We start from the raw sequence: 9,563 nt of genomic DNA, 5'->3' as shown, positions 1-9,563 counted from the left end.
TAATCATGTATATAGTAAATAGTCTCTCTCTATATATATGTATATATGTGTGTGTGTGTGTGTGTGTGTGTAGAACACACATCTTCCTGTTTTGAAGCCTTCAAGTTTAACAGACCCAGTGGTTACAGATACATTTGATCCAGCAGGGGACATAAGCCCCATGTGTGACATTGCCACAGCTATCAAGCCAAGAAGCCTGCAAAGAAAAGTCCGGCACATCCTCTTTCACTGGCTGTAATCACTACAGATTTGCATTGGGTCAGTTATGTAATCTATTGTGTTGCTTCATAATAGCCTGCTCCCATCATTCAGACTTCCAGAGAACCAGAATTTAAACACCTCTTCCCTCCTTCCTGAGGTGGTGAGTTTGTAAACTGTAAAGCCCTATGCAGAAGGATTCTTGTCATGGATGCAGGTCACAGACTGTAGCAGGAAAATAGGAGCAAACTTGATTTCATTTCCTTTCCGTTTTCGAAGAAGAGAATATATCTGGCCACTTCTGTGTTTTCTTTTTTTTTTTTTTGAGACAGAGTCGCCCAGTCTAGAGTGCAGTGGCCAGATCTCAGCTCACTGCAAGCTCCGCCTCCCGGGTTTACGTCATTCTCCTGCCTCAGCCTCCCGAGTAGCTGGGACTACAGACGCCCGCCACCTCGCCCAGCTAGTTTTTTTATATTTTTTAGTAGAGATGGGGTTTCACCATGTTAGCCAGGATGGTCTCGATCTCCTGACCTCGTGATCTGCCCGTCTCAGCCTCCCAAAGTGCTGGGATTACAGGCTTGAGCCACCGCGGCCGGCCTTCTGTGTTTTCTTAAGGAGAGGTGCTTTCATACTCATATTTTGGATTGGAAAATGCTCTCATCCCTCAACCATCACCCCTTAGTGTTCCCACCAAAACCTCATTCCTTGACAATGTCTTTGGTTCACCTGCTGTGTCAAGAAGGGGCCTGTGTTCCCACAGTGGAGTGTGCTATTGCAATGTCAGCTTATAGTTGGTGTTCACTACGGAGCCTATCACAGTTTCAGTTTTTGACTGATGGTATACCAAGTTTATTCTCGTTATTCATGGAAATTAGGTTCTGTAAAGTCTTGGCAAACACTAAGCAAATACTGAACCATTGCTCCTAGGGGTAGCTCCCAGGGTCACAATATTTTCATCAATTGATCAATACATAACCTCATTTTACGTGTTTCTCTTTAAAGACATCTTATTTACTAGATATTGTTGATACATTAACATTGAATTTATGAACAACAGCACTTTCACTCATCCTGAAAGAAGTTTACTTAACACATGTATTTTTTCTGTAAGGCACATCACAGATTTCTTGAGCTTAGAACACTGGACAACACATCAGTATTACACTTGCAGGTCATTTGAAACAGCATCACCAACAACAGCACAGAAATGCAAAAAACATGCCACTAAATAGACCACCAAGAGACACGTTTACAGTATCTCTGAAACAACAAGAGCATAGGCTTGTTCGACCTCGGCTGGGAACATTCACGAGAGGCCACTCAAATTTTCACTGCTCTACACCTATCTGTGAATGACCACAAGAGTGTCACCAATACTGATATTGGGGTTTACAAATAAATTTTAGCAAGTAGTCAAAGTCATGAATACACAATCTGTGAATAATGCACATTGACTATATGCTAAATCCAAAGGCAAGCTTCTCCATCTGGGGAGGTAGTTTGCTATATACTGTGGTACAGAGTAGAGCTTCCCGAGGGGTGTGCCTCAAATGTTTTACACAGGAACTGAAAAGTGGACATTACCAGCCTTCAGCCACCCAGCTGGCTGGGGTGATTAAGCCACTGGGATAGTCGCTTCCACCCACAGGCAGCCTAGTAAATTTATCCCAGTGTGCCACACAAATACATCATATTTTCTTTCTTTCTTTTCTTTTCTTTTTTTCTTTAAAGACATGATCTGGCTCTGATGCCCAGGCTAGAGTGTAGTGGCTCAATGTCGGATCACTACAACATCTGCCTCCTGGACTTAAGTGATCCTCCCACCTCAGCCTCCCGGTAGCTGGTACTGCAGGTGTATACCACCATGCCCAGCTAATTTTTTTTTTTTTTTTTTTTTGTAGAGACAGTGGTTTCACCATGTTGCCTAGGCTGGTCTCAAATTCCTAGGCTCAAGCAATCCACTCACAATAGCCTCCCATAGTGCTGGGATTACAGGCGTAAGCCACTGCACCTGGCCTTCTTTCTTAATACTACATTTTCTATGATAAGAATCTATATATATATGGGTTTTACAATTTACAGTTTTCCATGTGATGTTAAAAAAAAAAAAAAATGGGAAGCACTGGTCTCTATACAGCATGGTAAGTAAAAGCTCAGTCTGGAATCACATAGGCCTGTCAAAATCCTGATTCTGCCTCTGTCTAGCCAAGTGACTTGAACTTAGCTGTGATATCATGAAAATAAGATTATTCAACTGATGGGGCGCTTCCTTCCATAGGATAATGTATTTAAAGTGCCTGGCTCATTTCCCGGTACAAGATAAGCGCAATCAAATTCCTATGGTTTAGATTTGTCGATAGCCTGGAAACTTTCTTTGTTTATTACATAGATGCCATGTGTCCTCTGAGTAGACCAAGAGGTACATTTAAAATTGAAGAACGAACAGAAAGGAACTTCTGTAAATGGGTGAAGGAGCGTCCAGACTATAGCAGCCAACTTAACCCAAACAGCTCAGCCTACAGATGCCCTTGGTCTACTAAGGCTGCTGGGTGGAATATATTTTGTTTACATTTCAGGAATGGAACCACAGCACATTTGCAAAATGCCCAAGTTTCCACAAATAGTACCCAGGAAAGAGAATGCCTCATCAGCAAAAGTTTCTCTGAAATAAGGTGCAAAGGAGAAAGGCGAGGATAAGGAGTACCTTCAATGCCGAAATACCTTCCTAGAACAAAAGGGTGTCTTGAAACCTTTGCCTCTTTGTCACAGCCAGAAGGCCCCAGCTGGCAATCAGAACTTCTGGTAACCAGCTTCCTTTGCCTTAATAATTTATAGCCCAGTTCATGTTTGGGTTAAGGAGTAGCCATTTTCATGCAATCGATTGAAAATCTTTCCTAAAACTGGGACAAATGTACATGCCCGGATTCAAGCCTTCGAGCTCTCTCCAGTCTGCATCCTAAGAGGCTTCCTGGTTAGCAGTGGAGTCACATCAATCTGGGATCAAGACTCAGTTTGTTTTCGTTTCTTTAGTGAACACTTGTTCAAAACCTGGCCATATGCTGAAAAGTCCTTAATCTATGCTTAGTGATAGTATATAAGCGCCAGAAGTTCCTGCTTCTCTTGCCTTCTCATACCAACTCTCCTGGGGCAAATGTGCCCTTATTATCTTCATCAGCATAAAATGCCCAGTTCTTTCTGCATTTGTATCCAGGACTAGCCACCAAACAGAGCTGCTTCCTACCTCAGGCAGAGAAGGCCGTGTGTCATTCTCCCCAGGTTTAGGTAGCATGTGGGAGGGAAGGGGGTCACTACAGGAGCAGCTTGGTCTCTCTACTGCGTGGCAGCCTTTGGAAGCTGTAAGCGGAGTCTGGCCCCCTACCACCATATATATTGTAAATTAGCTGGGCACACATCTTCCAAGACCCCCCTGGAGCTGAGTCTCGCTGGAGCTCCCAACCCTAATATTGCTTCAGTAACATTTGGTGCAGACCGTGCACTGAAAAAAAAGGTTGTAAATACAATGAGGGCAATGCTTCTTGTATTCGAAGTATTACCATGATATTTTTCTAATGCCACTAAAAGCAAGCAGTGCTGTCAGCCCCTGACCGTGGAATGAATTCATGCAACCAGTGGCTGTTATCCACTACTGACAGGTGTGTGGGCTAGGCCCAGGGGGCAACATAAAGACTTGGCCCTGGTCTTCCCAGGGCTTCAAGGTTGCAGGAACATGTGTGATAGTGTATACCATTAATAAATGAAAAGGAAGGAACTGCTAGCAGAGCTGTATAGAGAGAATGCTAAAGAAGTTTTGGGGAAGGAGAGTATTTTTGGAAAGAAAGGATTTATTATTTATTTATTTATTTTCATTTATGTATTTATTTAGAGACAGGGTTTTGCTCGGTCACCCAGGCTGGTGCTGTGGTCCAATCTTGGCTCATTGCAACCTCCACCTGCTGGGTTTGAGTGATTCTCCTGCCTCAGCCTCCAGAGTAGGTGGGACCACAGGCACCTGCCACCACGCTGGCTAATTTTTGTATTTTTAGTAGAGGTGGGGTTTTGCCATGTTGGTCAGTCTGGTCTCGAACTCCTGGCCTCAAGCCATCTGCCCACCTCGGCCTCCCAAAGTGCAGGGATTATAGGCATGAGCCACCGCACCTGACCAGAAAGAAAGGATTTTTTGATGGAGCATTTTTGACCAGAGTCTTGAGTGATGGAGAGAATTGGGATAGGCAGGTAGGGAGTGATGGTTATATGTTTACTTCTATTTTAACTAGCCCAAAGACCCAATTCATGGAGGGCTGAGCCAATTTCTTTTTAGGACGTGGTCTGTGGATCCTCCTCATGGTAACTTTGTCTTTCCGTTCACTTCCGATAAACTCAGCACCTTCCACCACGATGCACATTAAAAGTTGAAGTTGCTGATACAACCCTCAAAATGCAAGTTTATTGAATAAACCCGGCAGAGCAGTAAACAGACCAAAAATACCTTTATCCAAACTAACATTTATTTTTTGCCAACTTCAGTAACTGTTTTCACATGAGAAGTCAATGCACAGGAAAATGCTGGTTTTATTGTAGTATTTAGATGTCTCGAAATGCTGAGGGCAATGAACAGACACACAAACACATTAAGGTTTAGCTACAGATCAATTAACAAACCTACGAGGTCCCTATGTAGTCACACTTCCTAGTTCCAATTGCTCCTTTTAGACACAAGCAAGTTGCCGCATTTTTAGTAATGATTCACAGTCACCATTTATGGTATTGAAATACAGTGGCAAGGGTAAACATCCCTTCATTTCCAGAACCATCCATCCCAGTACGCAACATGCTTCTAAAAATAAGGACAGAATTACTTTTAAAGCCCATTTGCTGCTGATAAAAAAGAAAAAGGGTGTCTATGCAACACCGTGCAGGTGTTTTTTGATAAGACTAGAGCAGACTATAAATTAAAAGTGACATTCAGTCAAAGAACTTGCTTTGAGCACCGTCTACATAAGTGCTATTTGACAAAAGGAATACAGTCACTCATAGCGTGAGGCAACGCAGAAGCAGGGTATCAGGGAGTTTTACCTGCTATCACGGTCTATACAAATAACAATTTACAAGTGAACTAGTATTAATATATCCCTTTCCCTAACTTTTTATGCTTTGTTTCTAATTTTTTCAGAAAGTGCACATTTTAATTTATAATATTTGTGGTGACATTAGTAAATATTTATTTTTCTTTTAGAGATGGGGTCTCACTCTGTCACCCAGACTGGAGTACAGTGGCACAATCATAGCTCACTGCATCCTCAAACTCCTGGGCTCAAGAGATCCTCCCACTTCAGCCTCCCAAGTAGCTGGGACTACAGGTATGCACCACCAGGCCTGGCTATTTTTTTTTAATTTTTTGTAGTGACAGCGTCTTGCTATGTTATCCAGGCTGGTCTTGAATTCTTGGTCTCAAGTGATCCTCCCACCTCAGCCTCCCAAAGTGCTGTGATTATAGGCATAAACCACTATGCCTAGCCAACATTTAAAAAATAGTTTCCACATACAGCACTGAGTGAATATTTTTTATTAAATACCTGAGTCATTTCTGTCTTCATCCTTCCTTATAGAATCCTGGGTTTATTTAGTCTCTGCCCATTCCCTCAATCACCCAGGTGCATCGGGGGCAGTTGACCCCAGCCAAAGCTCCAGGGATGAACCCTGGGATTTAAGGCAATTGAGAATTGTATGTATCTGGCAACAGTCATTGGTGAGTGGGGATGGGGGTGAGCATGTGACGCAAGGCACCCAGCCACCGGCGAAGGTGTTGTTGATTCTCTTGCTACTTCTTATGGCCCACCCGTATTTTATACCGAACCACACACTCTGAAAGTTCTTTTCTTTTTTTGTCATTGTCTCTTCAGGATATAAGATAGCTACTAGCTAACTCTGGAAATAGCATTAATACAGTGGGGTAAGGGGAAGTGGAGGACTCATTTTATCAGATTTAGTTAAGGCTTTTATGAAGTGATAGTAACTAAGATACTGTAGTATTGGCACCAGGCTAGTTAAATAGATCAATGGAACAGAAATAGAAAGACCTGACTGACCCAGGAACACAGGGAAACTTGATATACAACAGAGATCGAATTACAAACCAGGATGAATGGATTATTCAATCAATGGTGCTGGGACAACTGATTATCTCTCTTAGATTCCTACTTTCTGTAATAAACTCCAGGTAAACAGCTAATCATGAAAAGCCAAATAATAAAACATTTAGAAGAAAACATCAGGATAATTTTTTTTATCACCTTGAGGTAGAAAATAATTTTTTTTTTTTTTTTGAGACAGCGTCTTGCTCTGTCACCCAGGCTGGAGTACAGTGGTGTGATCTGATCACTGCAACCTCCACCTCCCATATTCAAGCAATTCCCCTGCCTCAGCCTCCCAAGTAGCTGGGATTACAGATTACAGGTACACACCACCACACCTGGCTAATTTTTGTATTTTTAGTAGAAACGGGGTTTCACTATGTTGGCCAGGCTGGTCTCAAACTCCTGACCTCAAATAAACTGCCCACCTCGGCCTCCCAAAGTGCTGGGATTACAGGCATAAGCCGCTGCGCCCGGCTGAAAATAAATTCTTAAACCAAATGCACACCAGAAAATCACAAACATAAGAGACAGGATTAATTAGTTTAACTATATTAAAATAAAAATCATCCATATAAAAAAGGACACCATAAGCAGAAGGAAAAGACAAGCCACAGATGGAGACAAATGTTAGCAAAATATATGATTGGCAAATAGGCCCTTTGCTGAACAATACAGCAACATCTAGTAAAGTTGAAGATATGAATAATCCAGAGAAATTCTATATCGTAGGAAATGTGCAAAAATTTCATTGCAGCAGTTCGCTGCAGTAAAAAATTGGAAATTATGTAAATGTCCATCAACAAGAGAATGTATCAATTTGTTGTGGACAACTGCCATTGGCTCTTATCATGTAGCATCTACACCTCCCTCCTAAGTTTGGGGACTCCCCTACCTGCTGAGGCAGAGTCCTCTCCCACGATAAAAACCAAAAATACCATATTCTTTTTTTTTTTTTTTTTTTTTGAGACAGAGCCTCGCTCTGTTGCCCAAGTCAGAGTGCAGTGGCACAATCTTGGCTCACTGAAACCTCTACCTCCCAGGTTCAAGCAATTCTCCTGCCTCAGTCTTCCGAGTAGCTGGGACGACAGGCATGCACCACCACGCCCAGCTAATTTCTTTGTATTTTTAATAGAGATGGGGTTTCACTATGTTGGCCAGGCTGATCTCAAATTCCCGACCTCAAGTGATCCACCTGCCTCGGCCTCCCAAAGTGCTGGGATTACAGGCATGAGCCAGAACACCCAGTCCCATCTTCTTGATTTCCCAGTTTCTCCTGCAGCTAGGGCCCAGGCACATGACCCAGGCTCCGTGGATCAGATGCGCCTGCCAGACTTTCATGCAGCTGCAGGGGCTGCCTGGACTTCCTGGGAGGAAGAGCAGTGGCTCCGCTTGGCTTCTAGTGGCTGTAATGGCTGTGGTTCGGGCAGCCGTGTTCTGGGTCAGTAGGACCAACAGTGCAAGCCGTAGGGTCTGTCCAGCAACCATTGTTGTAGTGTTGCTATTGGACACATTCTACAGCATGATTAGGGACCTTTTCCCTGGCAGTGGAGCCTCCAAACCCGAGTCTTCCACTCTTGCGAAGGTCTTCCAAGTTATTTAATACATTCCTTTTGGTTTGTTTGTTTGCTTAAATTAACCAGTTTGTTTCTGTTGCTTGCAAATAAAAACCCTCATCCTAATAGATTATGGGTTATTACATACTTACATGACATACATGAGAATGACATACACCAAAATTAGGATAAAATGTTGAGTGAAATCAGGCAGGAGTCCTCAGGGACTTTCAGTTGTGTCTCAAATTGTAACAATGGAAAAAACAAACATATATAGCAAATGGAGTAAAATATTAACTTGTATTAGTATTTGATATTAATACAATAAAGTTGGGTGGTGTGCATGGGGGTGTTAAACTATCTTCATATTTTTTATGAATATATTAACTACTCCATTATATGTACACATCAACACACACATGTAAACTTTTACTATAATTCAAAATGTACTATTCTGAACATTTCAAAGAAACAATATTCTACTGATATTATGTGTTTGTCTTTCCATGAAAGAAGATCCATTTCTAAGTTAGCCTGCAACTAAATTCACTAATAAACATTATGCTGAAAAAGGAAAAAACACATTGAAAATAGGTCTGGTGGGGCATTAAGGTAAATGCTGAAATAATGTATTATATTTGCATGCATGGCTTTTCTTATGCCAAGTAGGTAGTGTAAATTACCGTCATTTCATAGAAATGCGTTTCTACTGAGGAGGGGCCTCAAGACATTTCAAAAAGCATAGCTTCAACAAACATAGCTGGTCATTCATCACACTAAGTTGCTTAGTGCATTTGTTTGCTTCAGTTGCTTTAACAAACTACCAGAGCCCAAGGGACTTATATGACAGAAATTAATTTTCTCACAGCTGTGGAAGCTGGAAGTCCATGATCAAGGTCCGTAGCGTCAGTGTCTGATGAAGGCTCTCTTCCCGGCTTGTGGATGGCCACCTTATTGCTGTGTCCTCACGTGGCAGGCAGCAAAAGCCAGCTCTCTGGTGTCCTCTTCTTATAAGGACACTAATCTTATTAGATCAGGATCCCACCCTTATAACATCATTTAACCTTAATTACCTCCATAAAGGCCCTATCTCCAAATACATTGAGGTTTGGAGCGTCAACATACAAATTTTGTGGGGACACATTGAGTCCACAGCACTCAGGTTAAGGGTAAAAAAAACTGAAAACACCCAGCACTTTGGAAGGCCGAGGCAGGCGGATCACTTGAGGTCGGGAGTTCAAGACCAGCCTGGCCATAATGAAACCCCATCTCTTCTAAAAATACTAAAATTAGTCGGGCATGGTGGCACACTCCTGTAATCTCAGCTACTAGGGAGGCTGAGGCAGGAGAATTGCTTGAACCCGGGAGGCGGGGGTTGCAGTGAGCCGAGATCTCTCCACTGCATTCCAGCCTGGGTGAAAAGAGCAAGACTCTGTCTCAAAAAAAAAAAAAAAAAAAAAAAAAAAAAAAAAAAAAAAAATGCTGGGCCTGGTGGCTCACGCCTATAATCCCAGGGCTTTGGGAGGTGGGCGGATCACAAGGTCAGGAGTTCGAGACCAGCCTGACCAACATGGTGAAACCCTGTCTCTACTAAAAACACAAAAAGTTAGCCAGACATGGTGGTGGGCACCTATAGTCCCAGCTACTCAGGAGGCTGAGGCAGGAGAATCATTTAAAC

Source organism: Chlorocebus sabaeus, chromosome 11 (assembly GCF_047675955.1).
Source record: "Chlorocebus sabaeus isolate Y175 chromosome 11, mChlSab1.0.hap1, whole genome shotgun sequence".
In the NCBI taxonomy this organism is placed as follows: Eukaryota; Metazoa; Chordata; class Mammalia; order Primates; family Cercopithecidae; genus Chlorocebus; species Chlorocebus sabaeus.
Note: the sequence above shows the minus strand (reverse complement) of the source record.